At 42.7% G+C, this 26,448-nt stretch overlaps 1 protein-coding gene and 1 long non-coding RNA gene across 2 annotated transcripts in view; one reads left to right on the top strand and one right to left on the bottom strand.

Annotated features, from left to right (window-relative positions):
• The window catches only part of LOC310835150 (interferon alpha-1-like), a 58,539-nt gene that overhangs the window by 12,535 nt on the left and 19,556 nt on the right, over nt 1–26,448 (bottom strand). The window lies entirely within an intron of this gene.
• On the top strand, nt 7,074–13,816 carry LOC310835414. The gene is made up of 2 exons (XR_014559653.1): nt 7,074–7,285; nt 13,645–13,816. It is a non-coding gene; the product is annotated as an uncharacterized lncRNA (long non-coding RNA).

A 26,448-nucleotide genomic window follows, 5' to 3' on the forward strand; every position in this document is an offset into this window, starting at 1 on the left:
TAGTCGCAGAAGTTTTCCTCTGTCTTTTTCTGTTTATGTGGGATTCCCCTTTCTGAAAATAATCTTCTTTCACTTTCTCCCCTTTGTATGATTTGTAAAATCACAAAAGACCAAAAATGCTATTTTCAGTTGGGATATGCATATTTAGAAAACTTACTTTTACGTTTCATTTTTTACCAAAAACAACATTAAATTAATGTGAAAATGTTGGTTTTTTTTTAATAGTGAAAACCAAAATCCATTGTTATGTTGACTTTTTCTCAAATTCATTTTATCAGTTTAAATGTCAAACTGCTGGAATTTCTCATGATGTAACATAGACTGGCCAGCAATATCAGTCTATGGCTGCTCCATGCAGAATAATTTTAACAGGTATGGAGTGGTCCCAGCGATGCAGTGTTTAGGGCTGGTTCCCACATGCATGGACATCATTTGGTTACTCTTCCTTTGGTGAGCAACAGCTGAATGTGTGAACCCGCCCTGTTGTTTTTTAATTGAATTGATTTGAACATCATGTCTGCAGTCTTTGAACTAAGATTCCTAATTCTTACAGCAACTGTGTACTAAGCAGTAGCAGTCATTCATATACAAACATTTAAGCTGCTTACAGATCATGAAGAGGGATGTATGTGAAACTCCTTGCAGGCATTTAATGGTATGTGTTTATTAGCTATTAGCTGCCATTCACATAAAGGTCTCAGGACAGCACACCACTCAATAAAAAAAATACAATTTGTTCACAACTGCACTGTTACAACACAATCAGCCAGAAAATCATATACAGAGACCAACGACCAGAGCAACTCTCCCCTTCTGTGGTTTCCAGCAACTGGTATTCGGAAGTGTGGGTAAAAGCATAAACCATTACACACCAGATGGGACTAGGAGTACTCCAGAAACAGAGAATTTGGGGGGCACCGCCAAGAAGGTCCTCATGTGCTGCTGCTCCCACCCTGACACCTGAGGATGGTGGAACAATCAGCATTGACTACCGATCTTAAGTCCTGGGTCGGTCTGTAATGGAGAAAGTGATCTTTTGTGTATTCTGGACCCCAGATCCAATCTGTCAACAGTTAGAGTGTATATGTGTCTTGGGTGGGAATAAGCAACCAGTGCAATTTTCACAGAACTAGTGTAAAATTTGACCTCCTGGCTGCCCTGATCAATAGTCCAGCTGCTTCATTTTGCAGTAACTACAGTTTCTGATGCCTCTTCAAAGAGGCAAGGCACAACCATCCAATCTGGAGTTTGCCAGAGCACAGACGGAACCAGAGCCTTGATCACAACTGGATCACAGAATGTAGATCATCCTGTTCCATGAAGGGCCATGGCTGGCAGGGTCTTGGCCAGCGAGATCACTAGAGCCCCAAGTAGCAATGCTGGATCAGAGAACACCCTTACACTTTGGACCTGACTTCTCCGGGGGGGGGGGGCAACCCTGTCCTTGACAGACCTCCTCAACACTTACTTGGCATACATAATACCTCCATCTAATCTGGACTCAACTTTAGTTTGTCTGCCCTTATCCAGGCCTGTGCATCCTCTCCTGATTCAGATGGAATGGGGAGATTGAGCTCAGTGCCATGTGCATACTGATGACACCCCACTCCACCAGCTTCAAATATAAGGTGAATAACAGGGAATACAAAATGGAACCCTGCGGAATATCACAATGGGGCACTTCCCATGGTGTTCAGCAGTTGCCCCCACCCCCATATCATGCACTGTGATGAAGCTGAACTTAATTTTTGCATTCGTGGAAGTTCCTTTTCAACAACGAAACACCTGTTTTCCAAATCTTCAAGATCACTTTTGGTCCTGTGTGATTTAAAAATCCAAAGGGAAGGAAAAAACCTGAAACTAGAGTATTTTCAAAAGGAGGAAGCCCATCTCCACCAAAACTGAAAAGGACAACAGAAAACATCAGCCATGGAGCATTTAAATACAGGGACATGGCTCAAAGATGGAACAGACTTCAGAGCATCTCCTTCAAAACGAAATCCCTCAGCACTCCAGCAAGGACCACGTTCCTTCATCTCCACCATGATCTCAAAGGGGTGGCTTCTCTGTTCTGGCCTAGTGATGATGCTCTGCTTCACTGAAATCTCATCTCAGGACTGCAGCCAACTTCGCAGCTGGCTAAATAAAGACAGCTTGAAGCTTCTGAACAGCAAGATGGGATCCACAATTCCCCTACAATGCATCAGCCATGTGGCCAATTTCTCCAACAACGAAGGAATCCACAGCCACGAAATCCAGGGGGAGGATGCCAAAGCAGCCACACAAGAAATCCTCCAGCAGACCCTCCACATCTTCCGGCAAAACCACAGCCAAATGGACTGGGGTGAGACTTCCATAGCTGGTTTCCAGGCTGGGCTGCACCAGGACATTGAGAAGCTGGGACGGTGCTTGGGTGCAGAGAAGGGCAACAGCATTCGACAACGGGTGAAAAGCTACTTCAGAAGAATCAACGACTACCTGAAAGATGACGGGTACAGCCTGTGTGCCTGGGAGATTGTCCAGATGGAAGTCCGGCAATGTTTTCTGCTGATCGACCAACTCCTCAAAAGGACGGGAAATGCAGGTACTTGTATGCTTTTAAAAAGAATTTTTGTAGTTAGAACTAAAGAAATAGAAATTCCAGGGCAGCAGCTCAGCTTAGCAGATACTACTTGCTGCAAACAGAGAAGACTAGGGTTCCAACTAGTTCCCAGTTAACTGAGGAGGAAACCACACCCAGAGAAGAGAGGTGTGTCTCTTAAAAAGAAAGGCCACGTCTCCTACTGGGAAAGCATTTCAAACTGGATAATTAATCTATTCTCTTCTTCATTCCAGCTTAACCTCCAGTCAGTCCTGCAACGGAAAAAATGGGATGAAACAGCAGAATGGAATTGCGGCTTGAAGAGGGCATCCCAGTTACTCAGCTTTCATTAGATTCCTCCAGCAATGCATTCCTGGAAAGCAAAACAGCTGCTTCCTGTTCTTCTGCACCTGCTACTGTTTACCAGATGCAAAGTGGTGTCTCTAGGACTGGGTTTTCCTCGGCATCAAGAGAGTTTCTCTTCGTGCAGAAAAAGGACTCCGTTCCTCCAGCAATGTGTTTCTCAAAAGCTAAACAGCTGCTTCCTCTTCTGTTTCATTTGCTAGTACGTTGTTTTCTTAAAGTTAAAGATAGCGAAGTGTGATTTTGAAAGGTGAAAATGCTACAGGGAAGCCTTACATGGAAGATAAAGGTTCAAAAGGGAAAAAAGAAACAAGAAGATTATCCTGTACTGTTTTTCCACCCTCCACAATCTTCTCTTGACCTGCGGGAGGGATATAGTTTATATTTCCTTATATTGATTTTCCCTTCAATGTGTTCTGGGTGGTATTCTCTGTTCACATGGGGTGCTAGGACAGGCATGGCCAATGCTACAAAAAGACCAAAGATTTGCCCCAGAATCTTCACAAACATGGTGAGCATCTAAGGCAGAAGTATAGGTGTTCCTTGACAGAATATTAAGTTTATAAAAATCACTGATCCTTATTCTTAAACATCTGTGTTTGGAAGGGTAGTGAACCGGTGGAGGCTGCCAATCACAGAAACTGGTCAAAACAGATTGGGGGGGGGGAGCACAGGAAACTACACAGTGATGGGGGAAAATTGGGGGGGGGATAACATTTTACCCCTTCCTTAAATGAGAGTTTCCATGCAACTCGTGGAATCTCCAATGTACCCATAATTTAACGCATTCTACAAAAGCAATAAGTTCATGATTAGGTTGGAAAGGCTACATACAAGCACAGATTTTCCAAACCTAGGACAAAATTCGTAGTAATAATTTATTTGCTAAAGGAACACTGTGATTTATGCAGGTCAAGCAGTCAGAGATGCAAGCATCTTAAGCGGGCCAATTCTTCTTCTAAGAAGTGTGCCAAATGAAATGCACTATAGTCGTACGTGATTTCTGTTATTTATTTTAAAAAATATTTATTTTATTTATATTACGCGTGTGCTACTTTTATATTTATTTATTATTCATCTGGCTACGTCACATCTTTTATTGTATCTTTTCTTCACTGACTGGAAATATCAAATGTTCTTCCTATTAAAAGCTGCAACATGGGTCAATGGAATGATTTTGCATGTTTGAAGGGCATGACGTGCGGGAGCCACGAGAGTTTGGCTGCACATGATGGGGACCTCATATGTCACGTTGCACAGAAGATGGGCAGAGGAAGCATGACGGATCTGTAGGTGAGGCTTGGTGCTTCCATTGTGTAAGGTCTAAGGAGAAAACTCTGTCCCTCCCTCAAAAGTGAGGGGGGGGGGACCTGGTAATGAAGGCGCACCTTGCACAAATTCCTTTCAGATTCCTGTTTTAAGCATTACAGAGGCAAGACAATATCCTTGATCTTTGTCTCCCTTTCCCCATGTTTGTAGCCATTCACAGTACAGTGGTACCTCGGGTTACATACGCTTCAGGTTACATAAGCTTCAGGTTACACACTCCACTAACCCAGAAATAGTGCTTCAGGTTAAGAACTTTGCTTCAGGATAAGAACAGAAATTGGGCTCCGGCAGTGCGGCGGCAGCAGGAGGCCCCATTAGCTAAAGTGGTACTTCAGGTTAAGAACAGTTTCAGGTTAAGAACGGACCTCCGGAACGAATTAAGTACTTAACCCAAGGTACCACTGTACACTTAAAATGGATAAGGCTCAGTCCCATATACCCAGGAGTAAGCCCAATAGAATTCAGTAAGACTTATTTGTAAGTGGACATGGTTAGGATTCCTGCTGCAGTCTTTTAAAATATCTTTTAAAACAGATTGATATTATTTTAAAAACTACTACAGATAAATTGGGGGGGGGTGAAACAGGATGAATGTGTCATTTTCTTTAATTTTCAAGATTTTATCATGAAGTTAAAATAACAATCCAGTAAGAAACATGGGACGCGGGTGGCACTGTGGGTTAAACCACAGAGCCTAGGACTTGCTGATCAGAAAGTCGGCTGTTCGAATCCCCACAATGGGGTGAGCTCCCGTTGCTCAGTCCCTGCTCCTGCCCACCTAGCAGTTCGAAAGCACGTCAAAGTGCTAGTAGATAAATAGGTACTGCTCCGACAGGAAGGTAAACAGCATTTCCGTGCGCTGCTCTGGTTCGCCAGAAGTGGCTTAGTCATGCTGGCCACATAACCCGGAAGCTGTATGCCAGCTCCCTTGGCCAATAAAGCGAGATGAGCGCCACAACTCCAGAGTCGGTCATGACTGGACCTAATGGTCGGGGTCCCTTCACCTTTACCTTTTACTACAGATAAATGGGGGGGGGGGGATAAAACAGGATGAATGTGTCATTTTCTTTAATTTTCAAGATTTTATCATAAGTTAAAATAACAATCCAGTAAGAAACATGAAATAAAATGGAGAAGAAGAGAAACAGAGACAAAACACTATTTTAAACAGCCACGGCTGGGGTGCTGAGGGTTGCTACGGAACCCCTGTTTCTCTCAGAGAACTACAGAATTGACCAATCCATCCCTCTTCACAGAGATCTCTGGGAATTGCAGTTCTGTGAAGGGAATTGGGAGGGGGTGTCTCCCAGCAACTCTTAGCACCCCTGACAAACTACAGCTCCCAGAATTATTTGGAGGGGAAATCATGACATTTTGAAGCAGTAGGTTGGGACTTTGTATGTATGAGGTGCTAAGACTGGCAGAATCCAAGACCAGGGAGAAAGGTTGGTGGAAGAAGATTGAAAGAAAATTAAAGTTTATTTACAGAAACATTGTAAAATTAAGGAATGTTAGAAGGAGGCTGGAATGAAGTTATGTGGCTTTAGCAGAAATATTATAAAGGACTAAGTAAAAATAGACTGTTAATGGATGAAAGGAGGAAAGGTAAAGTTACATTACATTAAGATAAATTATAGGACAAAAACTGGGAAAGATGGAAAGGATTTGTTGAAATAGCTAACCGAACTAGAATACAAAAAAGGGAGGTGTGAGGAGGTCAAGGAAACAAGCAAATGAAAGATAAGTTATGGGAAGGTTTGTTGTGTTTTTGTGAGTGTTTTTTAATTGTTTCTATTTTTCTTTTCTTTTTTACAAGTTTGTGTTTAACTTTGGTGTGTTTTCTTTTTCTTTTTGTAACCTTTAAAACCTTAATAAATATTATTTTTAAAAAAGAGGTGTCAGAGAGAGAGGAGAAGACCCACGTGGGGAGGACATAAACTTCCATTAAAATTGTATGTGATGGTTTCATTTATAATGCAAATTTAGTAGGGGGAAAACGTTGACCAGGTGGTCCGTGTGCTTGAAGGAAAAATCCATCAGTCCCTGCTCTTAAGAGCTTTTGACCTTTAATGCAGACAGCCCTTCAAATATAGACTGTGCCTTTAAAACAGAGGAATATGACCCCCACAACAGGAAAAAGTTCCTCATCCCTCTTTGACAGCAATGCCACACCATGAGGTTTTTCCGCAATAAATGACGCAGTGCCTGTTTCCGCCACCAGATGGCTGCACCCCTACATCCCCACCCACCCCAAAAGTTATGCTTAAAGTTTTATAGGCTGGAGGGAGAAAGCAGGGCTCCGCTTGCTTCATGGAATCCTCCCGGATCCTGGCGCAGAAACCTGGCGCAGGTGTGAGAGATGGGAAGCGAGTTGACAGCCCACCTTCAGGCCAGGTGATCCCGGATGCGGCAGGAGCTTGTCTGAACGCCTCCAAAAGAAGAAAGAACCCCAAACCCAGGAGGACTGGACAAAAATCAGGAGGATGCAATAGTATCTCGCACATTTAAAATTAAAAAAATCTTCCCAGTAGCAACTTAGAGACCAACTAAGGTTGTTATTGGTGTGAGCGTTCGTGTGCATACACGCTTCTTCAGATACCATGCACACGAAAGCTTATACCCAGAACAAACTTAGTTGGTCTCCAAGGTGCTACTGGAAGTAATTTTTTAACCGTATTTTGTTTTGACTATGGCAGACCAACACGGCTACCTACATGTAACTCGCACATTTAAAAAAGCGGGCGGGGAGAGGACTTAAAGCAAAGGGGGCGTGGCAAGGAAAGAGAGCCATAAAAAAAAAAGGTTTCCCAGTTATCCGGGCCTGTTGCTAGGGGACTTACTTCCATCCAAATCCAAATTCCACCAGATGCAGCAGCATCGGCGCAACATCGCTGGGGCGAGAGGTCGTTGCGCCCCAGGCGCATCTCCGGGTTGCTGAGGCTCCGCGGATGATTCTGTTACATGGATTCTGGCTGCTGAAGGGACCCCTCCGGGTAGACTGTTCTGATGCAAGTAATACTCTGCATTTTATTTTTCCATATTCCCCCCTCCCCTTTTAATTCTCTTAACCATGTTAACTTAGATAGCCGTCCACCCATTTCTCCCCATCTCCTCAACTTATTGCGCATTAGTCCTTGGGTGGAGCAGACATCCCGCGCGCCAAGGGTTTCTTAAAAGAGGACCGCAGCGTCCAGATCCGTTTATAATTCCTGGGCAGAGCTTTCCTCTTCCCTATGGAGACAGTGAAAGGTACACACGTTTAAAGCGTGCGCACACACACAAAATCCTAGGAACTCTAGATTATTAAGGGTGCTGGGAATAGTAGCTCTGTGAATTCTCTGAGCTGAGCTGTGCTTTAAAAGAGTATGATGAAGTCCCTCATGTTTAAGAAAGACTCAGTATCCCGTGAGTTCTTGAGCCTGGCATGGGGGAGTGATGCACCCCATCTTGTCCTTCATTTCCGCAAAATGCCTTCGGCTGGTCCTGGTTCTGACACCCTTTATATTTTGCTTTCTCTGCTCCTTGATCAGAAGGGCTGCTGAAACAGGACAGACCACCCAATTCTTGTACAGTGGTACCTCGGGTTAAGTACTTAATTCATTCCGGAGGTCCGTTCTTAACCTGAAACTGTTCTTAACCTGAAGCACCACTTTAGCTAATGGGGCCTCCTGCTGCCGCTACGCCGCTGGAGCCCGATTTCTGTTCTTAATCTGAAGCACTATTTCTGGGTTACTGCAGTGTGTAACCTGAAGCATATGTAACTTGAAGTGTATGTAACCCGATGTACCACTGTATTATTATTTTTTGCATCTGCTAAAACCTTTTCATTAGGCAAGCCTACCTAGACATGCACACCCTGCATGTATATTTTTAATTATATACTGTAATGTGTGATTTTTTAAGCTGCTGCTTTTATATTTCTGAAAAAAAAAATAGATCAACTTGTGTTTTAACCTGCATTTGTCCGCATCTGTCTTGTTTGTTTTTATTTTGTGTAAACTACTTACACAATTAAGTGCTATCTAGGTAAGGTAAAGGGACCCCTGACTGTTAGGTCCAGTTGTGGACGACTCTGGAATTGTGGCGCTCATCTCACTTTACTGGCTGAGGGAGCCGGCTTACAGCTTCCAAGTCATGTGGCCAGCATGACTAAGCCACTTCTGGTGAACCAGAGCAGTGCACGGAAACACCGTTTACCTTCCCGCTATCTACTTGCACTTTGACGTGCTTCCAAACTGCTAGGTTGGCAGGAGCAGGGACCGAGCAACGGGAGCTCACCCCGTCTCGGGGATTTGAACTGCCAACCTTCTGATCAGCAAGTCCTAGGCTCTGTGGTTTAACCCACAGTGCCACCCGCGCCCCTAAGTGCTATCTAAATCCTGTTAAATAAAGGCCAGAGGTCTGAATTGAACACTTGCAGTGTGGCAGATGATTGTAGTTTGGGAAAAGCAGGCCTGTGGGACAATTGGGGATCTATTTAGACCTATGGACTAGAGCGCTCCCACTGCTGCTCTAGGGTTGCAGCTGCTGGAATCTCTTCAGGTAGCATTCATTCAGCTCAAGGTGCCAGGTGAGATTTCCCTTTTTGATGTAGCACTAGATTCGCTTGCTTGCACTATAAGACAACCAGTGGGTATTCGCTGAATTAATTGAAGCCTTTATTGTGTGCTGATGGTTCAAAGTTTATTTTCTAAACCTGAATCTTCTCTTCACGATGCAGACAGAAAACTGTCATGCTTTTCTGGGTGCAGAAAACACTGGCAAAGTCTCAGGAAGAGTGGGTTAAATTTAATGATTATATAGTTAAATATGTTAAGTTAAATTAACTGAAAACAGCTTGCAGATACTTAATTGGCTTCGGATTTTATTTATGTTAAGTGATGAATTAATATGTTTAATTTCATAATGTGAAGATCTAAGGATGTTAATGTTTAAGTTAAATTTTATAAGAACTGTGATTTGGAAAACCGTTAAAAGGATATGCAATGAAAGTCAACCAAGGGGAAACGAGGAAGTCACTTAAAAATGTTAATAAGAGTAATTTTCAATAAAGCTCTGATTTATGTTTGTTTGTCTTATGTGTTTGTTTATAATGTTGTGAAAACCAAAATAAATTTTTTTGGGGGGAAAAACACTGGCAAAGTCAGAAGTTTTATTAACTGAAACACCTTCTCTATATTACATCAAGGGGCTTCACATATTGCTGTTATCTCCCATGCATTCATTGAACACGGGGGCAGGGGGTGCCCACCCACTCACTATATTCATTCATTTGGTATTAGAGTTCAAGGGGGCTTGAATATGTGCAGCTGCATAGGGATGATGAGGATGATGACAATGATTATATTTCCATGCCTACTAGGCGGGTGGCACTGTGGTCTAAAGCACTGAGCCTCTTGGGCTTGCTGATCAGGAGGTCGGCGGTTCGAATCACCGCAACAGGGTGAGCTCCCGTTGCTCTGTCCCAGTTCCTGCCAACCTAGCAGTTCAAAAGCATGCCAGTGCAAGCAGATAAACAGGTATCGCTGCAGCGGGAAGGTAAATGGCATTTCCATGCGCTCTGGTTTCTGTCACGGTGTTCCGTTGCACCAGAAGCTGCTTAGTCCTGCTGGCCACATGACCCGGAAAACTGTCTGTGGACAAACACTTTCCCTTGGCCTGAAAGTGAGATGAGCGCCGCAACCCCATAGTCACCTTTGACTGGACTTAACTGCCCAGGGACCCTTTACCTTTTTTTAACCTTTATTTCTATGGCACCCATCTGACCTATTTGCCCTAGCAACTCTGGGTGGCTTCCAACAAATTAAAACACAGCAAGGCATCAACCATTAAAAGCTTCCCTGAACAGGGATGCCTTCAGATGTCATCTAAAAGTTAGATAGTTGTCTATAATATTACATAGTATTACATAGTAATACATAGGGTGCACCTGCCTGATTGGGAACTAATTGCCAATTAGTTGCTACTACTGAACTAATTTTTGGATTCTGTGATTCAAAAAAACTTTATATCCCCCTTCTCCTTGCCAGTTTCTCCTCCCTGCCCACCATTTTGCTACTTTCCCTCATGAAATGTTCCAATGGAAAGCCACAGAATAAAAGTGAAGACGGATTTGTTCTTCAGCTTTGAGGCTAATGCAGAAAGATGACCAGCTGTGGGGAAATTCAGAAATGACTTGTGAAAAATAAGTAGAGAGATCTAAATGAGGAAATGTAATGTAAATTAATAGGCACACACTCCTAGCTCAGTAATGCATCACTCTGTGATACTTCTTTGCCACATTTTACTCTGAGTAAATGATCTGAGGGATCATTCAGTGTGCAACTTAAGGGTTTAATTCTGCTAGTGTTTATGTCAACTTGCCAAGAGGGTAATAGGAGGAGTTGCTTCACCACCAGTCAGAGAGCAACATGCTATTTGCTGAGGTAGCACATGTTCTGATTGGCTGTGTAGTTCTAAGGGAGTTTTCCTCCGTATGTTTGGTTTTATATCTTGCCGCTTGGTTTTATATCTTGCCACTACGCACAGGGCCTGAAAGAAAGACAAAACCTCTTAGTCTGTTTCTCTTCAAATCATGCCCTGCTTTGTTCAATTTTGTCCGTAAAATGGTATCTCTGGACTCCATCTGTGTTATTTAAGCAACTTTGCTAACAAAAGCTCTGTTCCCTTGCTTTACCTTCCTGCAAATAGAAACTGTAACTTCAGAAACATCCGTTTACCAAAGGCTGGCACTGAGCAACACAGACATCTTTGTTAGACTGTCTTTTTTCTGCTACAAAAGTGGACAGCTTTGGGTTCTCACCCACCCCCACACCAGGAGAAGCCTATATTCTAGGAGTATATAATAATGGCATCACATCCCTGAAACTCAATCTGTTTTTTTTTTTTTTAAATCTACTCTATTAAATATTAAATCGGGAAGACCTTTGTGCCATTTAAAGGGCTTAACATTCCCCACACCCACCCGCCTTGCCTCTCCTGGAAGCAATTAACAAATGACAAAGTTGAGCCAAATCAATACTAAAGCCTTTCGTAAATGACTTGAAATCAGATGGGAGAGATAGGTGCCCAACGTGGGCCAGAGAGCAATGAGGTTGCTGAAGATATAATAGTATGTCATTGGCACAGTTCTAGAAGCTATGAGGACAGGTGTCTCGTTACCTCAAAGGGCCCCAATCTGTGCAAATCACCACTATGGAAAGTACATTTAGACTACAGTTTTGGACTACTGCAATGCGCTCTACGTGGGGCTACCTTTGAAGGTAACCTGGAAACTACAACTAATCCAGAATACGACAGCTAGAGTGGTGACTGGGAGTGGCTGCTGAGACCATATAACACTGGTCCTGAAAGATCTACGTTGGCTCCCAGGACATTTCCAGGCACAATTCAAAGTGTTGGTGTTGACCTTGAAAGCCCTAAATGACCTTGGCTCAGTAGACCTGAAGGAGCATCTCCACCCCCAGCATCCAGCCTGGACACTGAGGTCCAGCTCCGAGGGCCTTCTGGCGGTTCCCTCCCTGCAAGAAATGAGGTTACAGGGAACTAGGCAGAGGGCCTTCTCGGTGGTGGCACCCGCCCTGCGGAATGCCCTCCCTTCAGAAGTCAAGGAAATAAACATTGGCTTTTAGAAGACATCTGAAGGCAGCCCTGTATAGGGAAGTTTTTAATGTTTGATGATGTTTTTAATATTCTGTTGGGAGCCGCCCAGAATGGCTGGGGAAACTCAGCCAGATGGGCGAGGTATAGATTACTACTACTACTACTACTACTACTACTACTACTACTACTACTACAGTTTTATAAGGAATTATTTTGCGCACCATTAGAGGCCTCAGATCCTGCGCAGGGTGAGAGCCTGTTGGTGAAACCTGCCCCCTGGGTGAGAGTGTGAGGTGAGTTTGTGTACCCTTGGTGAGAGAAGGGGGTGGCTTTGAACTGCAATTGGTAGTGGGAAAGTTGGTGAATGTTGCTATACCTTTGTCACTTTCGAGCTGCAAATGATCACTACCTGATTTTGCCAAAATGAAACCCAACTTTGAATGCATAAGACCCTCTTGGATAGATGGAACATCTGTTGCAATCTTGAGAGAAGTTGTTGTTGTTGTTGTTGTTATTAAAAACAACAACCAGAAGGCTGAAAAACTTAGTCTTGGTTTGATACAACCTTTCTCTCTGCCGGGGGGGGGGGGGTTGCTGGGGCAATTGACCCAGGTGCATGGGGGGGGGGGTTTGGTCATGCTACCCTACACATTTCCCTAGTAAGGTCCCTAAAGCACCAGGCTATGTTTCAGTCCATGAGTCAAGGCTGCCATCGTTGATTCATTATGTAGGAGAGTGAAATGTACATGTAAAAAGTCTTGCTCAGCCTTATCTTGTGTCCTTTTGGAGTCAGGCCAGGCTAGTTCAATACCAATGTAAAAAAAGGATACACATTTCTGCAGTTTACTACTTACCTGCCAGTGCTGAATGGCATATTTTGAATTACAACACCTTTTAAAAGCACTTATTATTGAACCATGGGCTTTGAGTGCCTCCTCAATCCCCTGTATCACTGGAGGAAATATAGCAATGTCACCTTTTCAGAAATCTAAACCTGTAACAGTTGTCACCCAGACATTGCCACAAATGCTTATTCTAAAGCTGTGAAGTGGATGCTTATGACCTCAGAGATGAATGGAAGAGTGTGTTTTATGAAGCTCAGTCAATGGAGAGAGGCTTTAGAATCCATGAGTAGTGTTTCTTTAAATTAACAATTGAGATTGTACCTTGCAGCACGTTTATAGGATCTGACTAGTTCAGATAGGTGTTGCTGGTGTGACGCTGAAAACGCCTCTTTGAAACATCAGGTCCTGTGGAATCTTCTTTCTGGTCAGAAATTATTTGTATTAACTTTGTTTTGGGCAAATCCTTGATATCTGTGGATGTTCAGTCTTATATTACTGTGGTTATAGATGGAACAGCAGAAGTGGGGTTTGCATGCCTTTGTAGTGTGGTGGTGGTTGTTTACTGAATTTATATACCGCCCTATACCTGGAGGTCTCAGGGCGGTTCACAGAATAAAATCAAGATAAAAAACCACAAAATACATAATAAAAACAACAATCCAATAGCCCCCTGGTGCCAAAAATACCACACATTTTAAAAGGGTGCATAATGCCTAAGAGACTTACCTTGAAAGGACAAACTTTAATTCACTGCCCTTTCTACATTTGAACACAGAGCATATCATGATTAGTCTTGTTTAGATGCCTGTTTGGATGCCTGGAGTGCCTCTATTAATTCTGATGTTTAAATCAGCATTGATGGAATATCCTTATTGTTACAGTCAGCTGGCAATTCCTTTTGTGTTTTATCGCTTTCTGCTGTAGATCCACCACATTTAGAGCATGGTGCTGATGATGCCAAGGTTGCACGGGACAGCTGCCTATTCCTGCATGGCAGAGGGGTGGACTGGATGATCCTTAGGATCCCTTCCAAGTCTACAATTCTGTGATCCTCTTCTCCCAGGCCTTAGGCTAATTAAACCCCCTACGGCCTTTTTTATTTTTAAAAAATGTATTTTTATTCAAATTACACAGATAAACATGTCAATATAAATATAATTCATTTACATGACTTACACAAATTATATCCACTCCCCGAATTATACAGAAAAGAAACCCTTGGACTCCCCTCCACTCTTTTGGTAAGTATCAAATAAAATCTATAGTCACGTATTTTATTTTTGATCTTACATATTAACCGTTTACTGTTAGAGTTATTCCAACCCCGCCAGTGCCATCTACAAATTGGTTCCAATATATTTCCAATATTTATTCCAATTGTCATGAAATTTCTGTTCATCTTGATCTCTTATTCTTCCTGTTAATCTAGCGAGCTCAGCATAGTTTACCATTTTAACCTGCCAATCGCTTATGCTGGGTATAATTTCCGTTTTCCAATTTTGTGCCAACATAGTTCTTGCGGCTGTAGTGGCATAGAGGAATAGTATCTTATCTTCTTTTTTAATTTCTTTACCCATCATTCCTAGCAAAAAAGCTTCGGGCCTTTTGGGAAAGGTATATTTAAAAAAAAATTTAAGTTCATTATAAATTGATTCCCAAAAGCCTTTCACTTTATTACATGACCACCACATATGGTAGAAGTCGCCTTCTACTTCAACACATTTCCAACATCTTTTATTCTTTAACCTGTACATCTTAGCCAGTTTCACCGGCGTATGATACCACCTATACATCATTTTCCACGTGTTTTCCCTCAATGCCGTACACGCCGTAAACTTTATATTGTTATTCCATAATTCCAGCCACCTTTCAAAATCAATATTATAGCCAATGTCAATCGCCCATTTAGTCATTACCTCCTTCACCTCCTCGTCTTTTGTGTACCACTCCAATAACATATCATATATCCTAGACAGTATTTTATTCTTGCCTTCAACAACCTCCACATTGAACTTAGATTTTGTGTCTTCAAATCCTAATTTCTTTTTATCTTCTTTTAACAGATCATTCACCTGGTGGTATTGCAACCAACCAGTGAATAAGTTTTTTATCTCTATGGCCTATGGCCTTCTTAAACTGTGTGGGGAGGTACTGCTTTTGTTCATTATCATGTTGTGCATTTATGTGTATTCTATTTTGCAACCCACCCTGTGATCCTCAGAGGAAGGGCAGTATAGCAATTTAATAAATAATTATAATAATAAATGATATAGGCACATAAAAACGGGAAAGAAACAGCAGGAACGCAAGTTTGTCTGTGGGTGAATAATGCCAACTACATAAATCTACAGTGGTACCTCAGGTTACATACGCTTCAGGTTACATATGCTTCAGGCTACACACTCTGCTAACCCAGAAATAGTGCTTCAGGTTAAGAACTTTGCTTTAGGATGAGAACAGAAATCTTGCTCCGGCGGCGTGGCAGCAGCAGGAGGCCCCATTAGTTAAAGTGGTGCTTCAGGTTAAGAACAGTTTCAGGTTAAGTACGGACCTCCGGAACGAATTAAGTGCTTAACCCGAGGTACCACTGTACATAAATCTATATGTAAAACTTGACTCGCTAAGGCTGCAATCCAAAACGCACTTACTTGGGGGGGGGGGTAAGCCTTGTTGAAAATCGTGGGGCTGCCCTGCAAACATGCACAGGAATTCTTCTGTTATGAATGGCAGAGTTCCATCTTGGCTTCCGAAAGCCAATGCAACAAAACGTAATCATCCCTAAAGCGTGTTCGTCTTTTGATTCACTATAGCAGTACGTAAGTATCTGGAACAGATTGTACCACCAGCCTCTGTAAGGAATACAATATTACACGTCCGTAATCTCTTTACGGTGCCCCTGGTGAGAAGTCCTGCAAGGGAACAGAGTTACACAAAACAAGAGGGAGCTGCCGTGTAAAGTGGTACTTCGGGTTACATATGCTTCAGGTTACATACGCTTCAGGTTACAGCCTCCGCTAATCCAGAAATAGTGCTTCAGGTTAAGAACTTTGCTTCAGGATGGGAACAGAAATTGTGCTCTGGTGGCGCGGCGGCAGTGGGAGTCCCCATTAGCTAAAGTGGTGCTTCAGGTTTAGAAGTTTCAGGTAAAGTACGGACCTCCAGAACGAATTAAGTACTCAACCTGAGGTACCACTGTACTGTTGTTCCATCTAGCCCAGTAATTGTATACTTGCCATCACCAGCATAAGTGATTCGCTGAGTTCAGGTGCCAACCAAGCATTCTGGCTGTGGCGCAGACTCTTCCCACCGTCGGTGCAGATCCTGGTTAATCGGAAAGTTGGTCATACACATAATATCATGCAGTGATATTGGGGGTGGGCATGCAGTGAGCAGGTTTGTACATATGCCGCACCGAGCCTCTACGGCTTGTCAGGAGGTACACCTGCCTTCGCTCGTCTGGCAGAGACAAAAACACAGGTAAATGTGCAGGTGAACCTGGGACTGTGGCGGATCTTCAGGGCACTCTTCTTCATGTTTACCTGGAAGCAAGCGTACCTAGCTCACTCACAGGCAAGTGTGGAGAGCAGAGAAAGGGATCCAGCTCTTGGGGTCAAGCTCCCATGAGCCTCAGAGAGCATAGCTTAAGGGTCACGGACAGTGATATAAATTGTACCCTGCTTACAATTTATATCATTGTCCCTGACCCTTAGGCTATGCTTGTGAGAGGCCCTGGTGTATGGTATAACATCCACGAAGCCCTCCATGAAAGGAAGATGAGGAACAGGTAGCTCATACCATCAGCTCTCGAGCGGGAAGCTCACACTCTGAGACAATGTTGTGATTTGCTATGGCATCCCTTTATTATTTCAGTATATATTTTATTTTGAAATAGTTTTTATTAAAATTTACATGAACTACAGTGGACGCTCGGGTTGCGAACGTGATCCATGTGGGAAGCACGTTCGCAACCCGCAGCGTCCGCAACCTGCAGTGCTACGGGTCGCGATTCAGTGCTTCTACGCAATTTAGCACTTCTGCGCATGTGCAAGCGCCGAAACCCGGAAGTAACCCGTTCTGGTACTTCCAGGTGCACAACCTGAAATTACGCAACCCCAAGTGTCTGTAACCCGAGGTATGACTGTAGAAAGAACGTGCAACGTCTCTCACTTTTTTCTTTCTTGATCAGATTATAAAGTCTTTTGGTAACGTTCAATACAAAATGTATGATATCCAAAGGTAGATATCATACATACCTACACACTATCTCATCGTTTTTGTCAACTTGGTACATACATGAGGTTTTCATGCCAGTGTCAATTGAGTAGGTTTTCTTTCTTTATATTTATTGGTTTACATTGATGTTGAGAGAAGATTAGGAGCCAGGGTGTTTTTATTTGCCTTTTATTGCCTCTGATGAACTGTAGTGAGCTTTGCTTGCAGTTGCAGAAGGAGGGGGATGAAATATTAGGTCAAGTTAGCCATATTGATCTGTATGCTGTTGGTAGATTCCTGCTATCACTGTTGTCAATTTGAGCTGTGTGTGAAATAAAAGGGAGCCATACCGAGGGGAAGGTGTTCTCTTTCTTTTGTCCTCGTGTCAGTTTGTTTGTCGGTTAACTTTTCTAATAAGGCCATTTCCCATACAATTTGGTACCAATGGACCGTACTTACTCCAGACAAGTCTCTCCAGTGTCTGTCTATGACGTTTCTGGCTGTTGAGAGTAGGTGTAAGTCTTGGAAAATATTTAACAGGGTCAATTCTGGAGTGGGTTCCAATACCTGCTTAGTTATGTTACATATTTTTTGTAGGACTGCTGTCCAAAAGGGTTGGATTTGAGGACATTCCCATCACATGTGAAGGTATGTGCCTGTGGAGGAACAGCTTCTCCAGCATTTTGGTAAGGTTCCTGGATGCATTGACGCCAATTTCTTCAGTGTCAGCTGCCATCTATAGATACCATATTTTTCTGTGTATAAGATGCCCCCTATTTTTTGAGCCCGAAATTAAGAAATAATTAATTGCAACATTACGTGTATAAGACACCCCCCCAATTTTAAACTTTAAAAATTTGGAAAAAATATAGTCTTATACACGGAAAAATACAGTAAGTTTCAAAGTGAGCTTCCCTTCTTTTGGCTGAGATGGATTTAGAGGAAGGTTTGGACCAAATTGTGGTCCACTGGGTAGTTTCTTTCGTAACCTTAATTTTAATGATGGCTTGCAACAAAAGGAAGTTAGTGCAACAGGTTCTCCATCCCTGCAGTGTAGAGAAGTAGTCACATTGCTGCAGACGACCCCTTCCTTCCTCCTTGAAAACATATTCTACAAACACCAATGAAGTGGTTTCAGAAACAAGACGAACAAAGCCAGCCATCATCATCTACCACCCCAGCTGCAAAACAGTCCATCAAGTCTTTATTATGTGAAAAACAGGCTTAGTGGGCACCATCATTGCATCATCCATGGTCAGTATTTTTACTGGCACCAGAAGTAACTTTATTTTTTGAACAGACAAAAAACCAAAGTGTTGGGGAAAAATTTGACACCGGAAGAAAAAGATAGATTTCAAAACGTAACGGGTTTGGAAATTGTTAAAAAAGTTAAATATCTGGGGGTAAACTTAACATCAAAAAATGCTAATTTATTTAAGGACAATTATGAGAAATGTTGGACAGAAGTCAAAAGGGATCTAGATATATGGTCTAGACTGAAACTTTCCTTGTTAGGCCGTATAGCTGTTATCAAAATGAATGTATTGCCGAGAGTGTTATTCTTGTTTCAGACTTTACAAATTCTGGACAAGATGGAGTGTTTCAAGAGGTGGCAAAAAGATATATCTAAATTTGTCTGGCAGGGCAAAAAGCCCAGAATTAAGTTTAAGATCTTAACAGACGCAAAAGATAGAGGGGGGTTTGCCCTGCCGGACTTGAGGCTCTACTATGAGGCAGCAGCTTTCTGCTGGTTAAAACAATGGCTACTTCTTGAGGACACAGACATCTTAGATCTAGAAGGTTATGATAATAACCTCGGCTGGCATGCGTATCTGTGGTATGACAAGGTGAAAGTGCATAAGAGTTTTAAAAACCATATGGTACGGAAGGCATTGTATAATGTCTGGATCAGGTACAAAGATTTAATGGAAAATAAAACCCCCAGATGGTTATCACCAATGGAAGCAAAAGCAGTTAAAAAACTTAACATGGACTCAAATTGGTTAAAATATGATGAAATGCTAGAAAAGGATGGAGAAAAGTTTAAATTAAAGAGTTATGAAGAATTAAAACATAGAGTTAGAGATTGGCTACATTACCATCAAATAAATGAAGTGTTTAAGCTGGACAGGAAAGTAGGATTCCAGAGTGAAAAGTCAAAGCTAGAAACGGAACTGTTAGAACCCAATACAAAAAACTTATCTAGAATGTATAACCTGCTGCTGAAATGGAATGTACAGGATGAAACGGTAAAATCAGCTATGATTAAATGGGCACAAGATGTTGGTCATGACATTATGTTTGCTGACTGGGAACAGTTATGGACCACCGGTTTGAAATTCACAGCATGTACTGCTTTGAAAGAAAATATTATGAAAATGATTTACAGGTGGTACATGACTCCAGTCAAGCTTGCTAAGATCTATCATTTGCCCAATAACAAATGTTGGAAATGTAAGGAAGCTGAAGGAACCTTCTATCACCTTTGGTGGACCTGCCCAAAAATTAAGGCCTACTGGGAAATGATCTATAATGAAATTAAGAAAGTCCTTAAATGGACGTTTTCAAAGAAACCAGAGGCTTTTCTTCTGGGCATGGTGGGCCAATTGGTACCGAAGAAGGATAAGACTTTCTTTATGTATGCTACCACGGCAGCAAGAATTCTTTTAGCAAAGTATTGGAAGATGCAAGAACTACCCACTCTGGAGGAATGGCAGATGAAGGTGATCGAATATATGGGATTGGCAGAGATGACCGGCAGAATCCGTGACCAGAGGAAGGAGGCGGTGGAGGAAGATTGGAGAAAATTTAAAGTATACCTTAAGAACTACTGTAAAATATTGGACGGTTAAGATGTCGAGAGGCTAGAAACAAAGAACTACAGCTGTAAATCGTAAATTAAAGGGGGAAACTTAATGAGAATATATAGAGAAATTGACTGAAGGGTTGCTGACACATTATAAAATAATGATGCAGAGAAGGGGAGGTATGGGGAAGTCATGTTTTATGTATTTGTTTGTGATTTGTTTGTTTTTCCTATACCCTTGTTCCCTGTTTTTTTTTTTGTTTTGTAAAAATAATAAAAAATTATTATAAAAAAAAAACAGAAGTAACTTTATTTATTAAATGTATTTGTGTACCATTCTTCAACCAAAGGATTCCATGAACAACATAAATACATAATTAAATTATACTGTTAACAATGGGCAAGTCATTAAAAACATGCAGCCAACTAAAGCATTACAGAAATTAAAATGCCTGGGGTTTAAGCTAGCGTGGGGGAGGGGGACGTAATGAAGGTGCCAGGACCATCTAAGTCCAGTTTTTAATCATTTGCAGCCAATGGACATTGCTATATATCTTACAAAATTCATGACAGCTAAACAAAGAGTAAGCTAAACAGATAACACATTTTCACTTCTTTAGGGAGGGTATTGCAAAATTGGGGTGCCACTATCAAAGATGGTCCATCTACAAACAATTAAGAAGAGATTTACACATTCACAGAATGCAGGTGTTTGGAAATACAGGCTGCCAGATTCTGGAAATGATAAACGTGTCATGACTTGGGTTTGGCAATTCTGTGAGCACAGCTACAAGCAGAGAAAATGAGCCTGTCGATTCCAACTCCCAGCAACCCTGAACATTGGCCACACTGGCTGGGGCTGATGGGAATTGGTGTCCAACAAAATGGGGAGGTCCACAGATTCCTCATGCTTGACTTATAAAGGTAAAGGTAAAGGGACCCCTGACCATTAGGTCCAGTCGTGGCCGACTCTGGGGTTGCGGCGCTCATCTCGCTACATTGGCCCAGGGAGCCGGCATACAGCTTCTGGGTCATGTAAGCATGACTAAGCCACTTCTGGCAAACCAGAGCAGCGCACAGAAACTCCGTTTACCTTCCTGCCGGAACGGTACCTATTTATCTACTTGCACTTTGATGTGCTTTCAAACTGCTAGGTTGGCAGGAGCAGGGACCGAGCAATGGGAGCTCACCCCGTCGTGGGGATTCGAACCACGACCTTCTGATCGGCAAGTCCTAGGCTCTGTGGTTTAACCCACAGAGCCAAACAAACAAAATGCTGAGGAGTATTTTTAAAAACTAATCAGGAAAACTGCACAGGCGTGCCTTTGATTTTCTGGCAATTGCCCTGAAACCGAAGCCCAACCTAGCCCCATTTTTTCTGGTCTGCTGACAACCCTAGAAAACAGTCTCTTTCAGAGGAAAGGCAAAGATTAGCGGCTGTCCTTCATTTTAAACTCCCCCCCACACACACACCTGAAGAATAGTAAGCAGATTACAGTTACACCAGAATCTATCATGTTGCAGCCTTGGGCTCCTTTGGGAAGAAGGGCAGGATGGAAAGCTAATAAATAAAATAAAAATGGATCAGGAAATTCCCAAGCAACTTACACTGACTTCGCTGTAGGCAGGAAAATCTGATTTGGTAAATCCATTCTTTGTTGCAGAGCACCTGGAGAATTCACCTCCCATTTACTTATTGTGTAGAACAACAGCATCTAATAAGATGATCACTGTGTGCCGTTTTCGAAGTCTCGCACTCGTACACAGATAGGCTTTTGGAAAGCACCTAATCCCCTCGGAAGCTTTTGCAGCAAGCAGAGAGGAAAGAGGGCAATATGTTGGCATAGCAGGTTCTTAACTCATCAGCTATGCCAACATCTTGCCTCCTCTCCAGCTCTGAACAAAGGAAATCCTTGTCAAATGGCTACCGCACGAACACACACTCCTTTATTGAAGGTTGCTTGGCCTAGAAAGAGAAAGAAGATACATTTACCATACGACAGCAAGCCAACAAACCTGTAAGCATTAAGTACAGACACAGAGACAAACCTAGTTTATAGCCAAATGGCGTTAATGGGACCAATTATGTATCTGACAAGGCTTAATCATTAACTGTTAATGGGATGCTTTCTAAGGTTCTGGTGCAGGAACTGCAGTTCCGACTTTGAACTGAGAGCCTGATAACAGTTCTCTGCCAAACAGGTCTATGCCACAAGGTCCAGTACTAAGTTGAGGTTATAAATTTATAAGATTAAGTTTCAGAACTCAAGTTTGGCTTTTTCTGTCCTGCTTCACCAATAGGCACAGATGTCGGGAGGCGGCAAAGCGAGATTAAGAGTGGATTGCAGAGCAACTATGAAAATAACATGAGGCAGCAAACTCTGCTTTCTAAGGCTAATACAGTGTGACACATCTGCTCTTATCCATTTCTGGTCGATAAATTCCTTTCCCCACCTATGGGGAAATCAATAAGTCCCCTTCCCCGTCCACCTCATTTTCAGAAACATTGTTTACATAAGTCAGGGAGAAAAATAGCATTTATCTAAAATATTTAAAGTCTCTAGGGGGTAGGAACAAAACGCCTGATAGAAGAAAAAGATAATCATATAAACAGATTTTAAACCCAAAGAGAAATCAAGTCGCAATAGGGTCAAAACCTACATGAGAGCTGGGGGTGGGAGATATGTTTTTGTAAGATATATGAAGCAACTGGTTGATGATGCTCCATGTATTTACCGAGGAAGTTTCAGGGAGGGAGGTAATGGCCTTATTTAACCAAGTAATGATATACCATATTTTTGTGATTTTCACATAAGACATCTCTGCTAAATATTGAGGAAGCAGCCCTAAACTCCACTAAATTATATAGGATTTACCTCTGAGTAGACATGGTTAGGATTCCAGTGTTAGCCAACTAAAACCAAACACACCGTGGCAGCCAATCATTAGTTCAGTGTACCGTCTGTATTTTAAACTGCCAAAATATTTTGTTTGTACTGAAAAGAATTAATGAACATATGGAACTATCTGATGTCAACTCTGATTATTAGTGTGTGGGGGGGAATAGATTTCTCTTCTTTTCCAACATCTGCACATTTCCCAGAGAAGTGCATTGCTTTAATTATTCTTATCAAGAGAAGAAGTGTTTTGAGTGAAAGCCCTTCCACCTGCATGGGTTTGAACGAACGGAGGGCAACAGTACAGAACAGCACTTTGCAGGGGGAAAGATTTTTGGGCTCTCTTTTGCAGTGACTTGAGGTGCCCCATTCATTTCCACCTGCCTGCTTCCTGAGCACCGTGCACTCGCAAGTATGTGTGTTGGGTCATCAGAATGCGAATGATTATCGGAATGTGATCTAGACCTGGCAGAGCCCTCTGAGATATGTTTGGCAAGCCTGGGGAAATCAACGGACAGACTGAGGGAAAGTTCTTTACGGAGGTGTGGAATGGCGTCTGTCCTTATGCGATATGATTTTTGGAGAGTGTAAAACCCACACAGAGGATGTTTGTTTTCAACCCGCTTGTGAAGATTATCAGAGATCGCAAAGAAAGGAGTATATGATAACAACAAGAAGATGAGGAAAGTAACAAAGAGACTATCTGGACAGAACTGGATAGAACTGTCTAATTAAAGCAGTAATATAAGTGATGTTTGGACCCCTTTTCGGAGCTTGGAGTATGGGTACCCCCAACAAAAATTTAAAAATCTGGCTGTATAATTTGGAACTAATGTCATTTGGAAATAATGTGATTTGATTGGCCTCTTAATAAAAATTATATTTTTTAAAAAATATAATGTGTGTTGGCTGCATTAAATTACAAACTATTAAAAATCAGATTTAATTAAACTACAGATAAGCAACAGCTTCTGAAGTTTCAGGGCAGTACAAAAACCAGAGGTGATTCCACGTGTATAGACTGGTGATATCCTCAAAAAAAATGCCAGAGATGTGTTTGCTGGTTGGATTTTTGCTTTCTAAATGCGAAAATCCTTCAGGGGCTGTTCTATCTCAGTGGTTAGCACAGAATGTGCATATTCAGACGTTTTACAGTAGAACAGGGCTTGTATAATTATTGTGGCAAACCATTTCCCTAAGGCTGTGTCTGCACCCAGAGTGGCTCTCCTGGAAAAGTTTTCCCACTGTCAAACACACACACACACACACACACACCATCTTAATTCTAGAAATGGTGTCAGTCGTAGGATCCCTAGCATTCTGCTTCCAGCATTGTCTAAACCTGGTTAGAACAGATTTACGCAACCATCGGATGGTCAGAAAAGTGGGAAGGGGGAAGAGAGAAATTAATTTTCTATACAGCGAAACAACTCAGAACTGCAAGTTGCTGGAACCGGTCACGCTACCAGTGTAATAATGAAGGTTCTTTACTACGCTTGAGGAAGTGGTCAGAATTCAAATGCCTCCTTCATCAGAATCCACTGGCTGCGATTCTAAGAACACTTATTATGGAACAAGTCCCACAGAACACACTAGAGCTTGAATCTGAGTAAAACAGAACACTGAACACAGCAGGATTTGTTTCTTAGAGGGTTTTTTTCTTCAACACCCTCCCAATTAATTAATTTATACCCCACCTTTTAAAATTACCTCACCAAGTAGCTATATCAGTAAAAATATCAAACACAGTAAATAATGTGCTGAATATGCCATTTATGTTCCAACTGTGGGAATGTTCAGGGTGGCAGGAGAGGATATATTGTTTATTAATAACCTTCCTAACTTGCGCTAGCAAGTTCCTTTACTTAGCACAGTTTACATTCCCCTTTTCATGCACAACAGATAGCTGGTTGCAGGCTTGTGCGAGCCTCTCACTATTATACAATTCAGTCAGTCTCTGAATGAATTGTATAATTCTTGGTAAATTCCCTTTAATCTCTCTCAAAAGAATAAAGACACAACAATCTTATTTAAAGTCAATAAAAAAAGTTTACTCACATCAGTTCACAGTTGGATTCCTGAAGGCAGACTTAGTTACAAATATTTACATGTGGATCTACCCCATATGGAGGTATAATCCCAGTGCTTATGCTAGCTGAGAAACTAGCATAGCAGTCCTAGCTAAAAAGCTGGTCCAACGAAGAAGGAAGTTGTCAGGGGCTCAGGAGCAGAGGCAAAGGGAAGAGAGGAAATGGAGAGCGAAGGGGAAGAATCCGAGGGGAGCGTAGGAGAAGAGGGCAGTGGCCCGAGGGATTCCATGAGCCTCTCCAGAGAATCAGAAGATTCACAGAAGGGGGCGCCAGTGGCCAGGGGTAGGGGGTTCCCAAGGGGAACGCCCCAGGAGCAAGGGGGCAGCAGGGACTCCCAGAGCAGTAGTTGGAAATCAGGACCAGCTTCCCCACCAGAGCAGAGTGGGGGGGAAGAGTCCCAAGTATCGGGGCCAGTGCATTCCCCACCAGGGAGAGAAGACGAGGCAGGGCTGACCACGCCTCCATCGGAGAGTCGGACAACGGAGGGGAGGTCAGATCCGGCCAGTATCACGGAAGAGGGAAGCAGTGACAGAAGTAGTGTAACGGTTAGGAGAAAGGTCACTGGGTTGGCGCGAGAGGCAAGTTCAAATGTACAGGAGTGCGGGACAGCAGAGAATGAGGATTGGGAACCGGGTCCTAAAGCCCGCCGGAGGCAGGGGGAGGAGCTAAGCGACTCAGCGTCGGAAGAGTTCAGAAAGGGCAATGCCCCAGCGGGCAGGAGGACCCAGAGGAGGAGAGAGCAGCGGAAAAGGTGGAGCAGGGCTAGGATCTTAAACTGGTGTCAGAGGGGAGGAGACTCAGACGGGACTTCGCCGATCTAGGGTTTAAGACGTAGGGCTGCACGCTGTGGCTTTGAAATGGAAACTGAACTTCAATAAAGACTTTTGTACATTACGACAGCCTAGCGTTGGTTCTCTGTGAGCTGGGACCTAGAGGCAGCTCTGACAGAAGTCAAAGAGAGAGAGAGTGCTGTGTGACTTGTCCTTTTTGTTACCTGGATAGGTAAGGTCACACCCACCTCTAGTCACATGCAAAAGGAAGGATGCTCCAGCCAGGAGGAACAGGAAGTTTCAACTGGCTGGACCAACATCTCCTTGCATGTCCCCTCTAGGAAAACAAGGTATGTTGTATTTGACTGCACTCAATGGATTACATCCCACACCAACTCCCTAAAAGGCTGGATTCCAGGAACATAAAATGTTCAAGAAATGCTTATCCAATGCGGATTCAGATCAACAACTGAGATTGCAGGCCAATTTGTTGTTTTAAGGGAACGGTTGGGCATGAAGACCCCTCATTTGAATGCTCCACTGTGCTACAGTCACTTGGGAAATTCAATGGGCTTGGAAGATCTAAGAGGCAGTAAACTCAGATCTTGATTCATGGCTCTAGTGAGGCAGAGCCCAGAAAAATGAGCCTTAAAAAATAAATTTTGGTTGTCGGTATCCACCCTTAATCTTGAAGGACAGTCTAGATCATGGTTGGGCAGAAGGGAAACCAGAATCTACTGGTGGGTCTCTGGATCATTTGCAGTAGATTGCCAAGGATTCCCAATTATTTAACAACATTACACATGCTGCACGTATATCTAACTTAGGTTCTGAAATGGAAAGAGCTGGGGGTGAGCAGTTGTTTTTCTTCCTGCATGGAAGGTCTGTGATCTCAGTTAATTTCTGATATAAAGATTCCTGTGCTCAGCAGCTGCCATGCCATGGCTGAAGTA

This window comes from Podarcis gaigeae (assembly GCF_964106915.1).
Source record: "Podarcis gaigeae genome assembly, chromosome: 17".
Lineage (NCBI taxonomy): Eukaryota > Metazoa > Chordata > Lepidosauria > Squamata > Lacertidae > Podarcis > Podarcis gaigeae.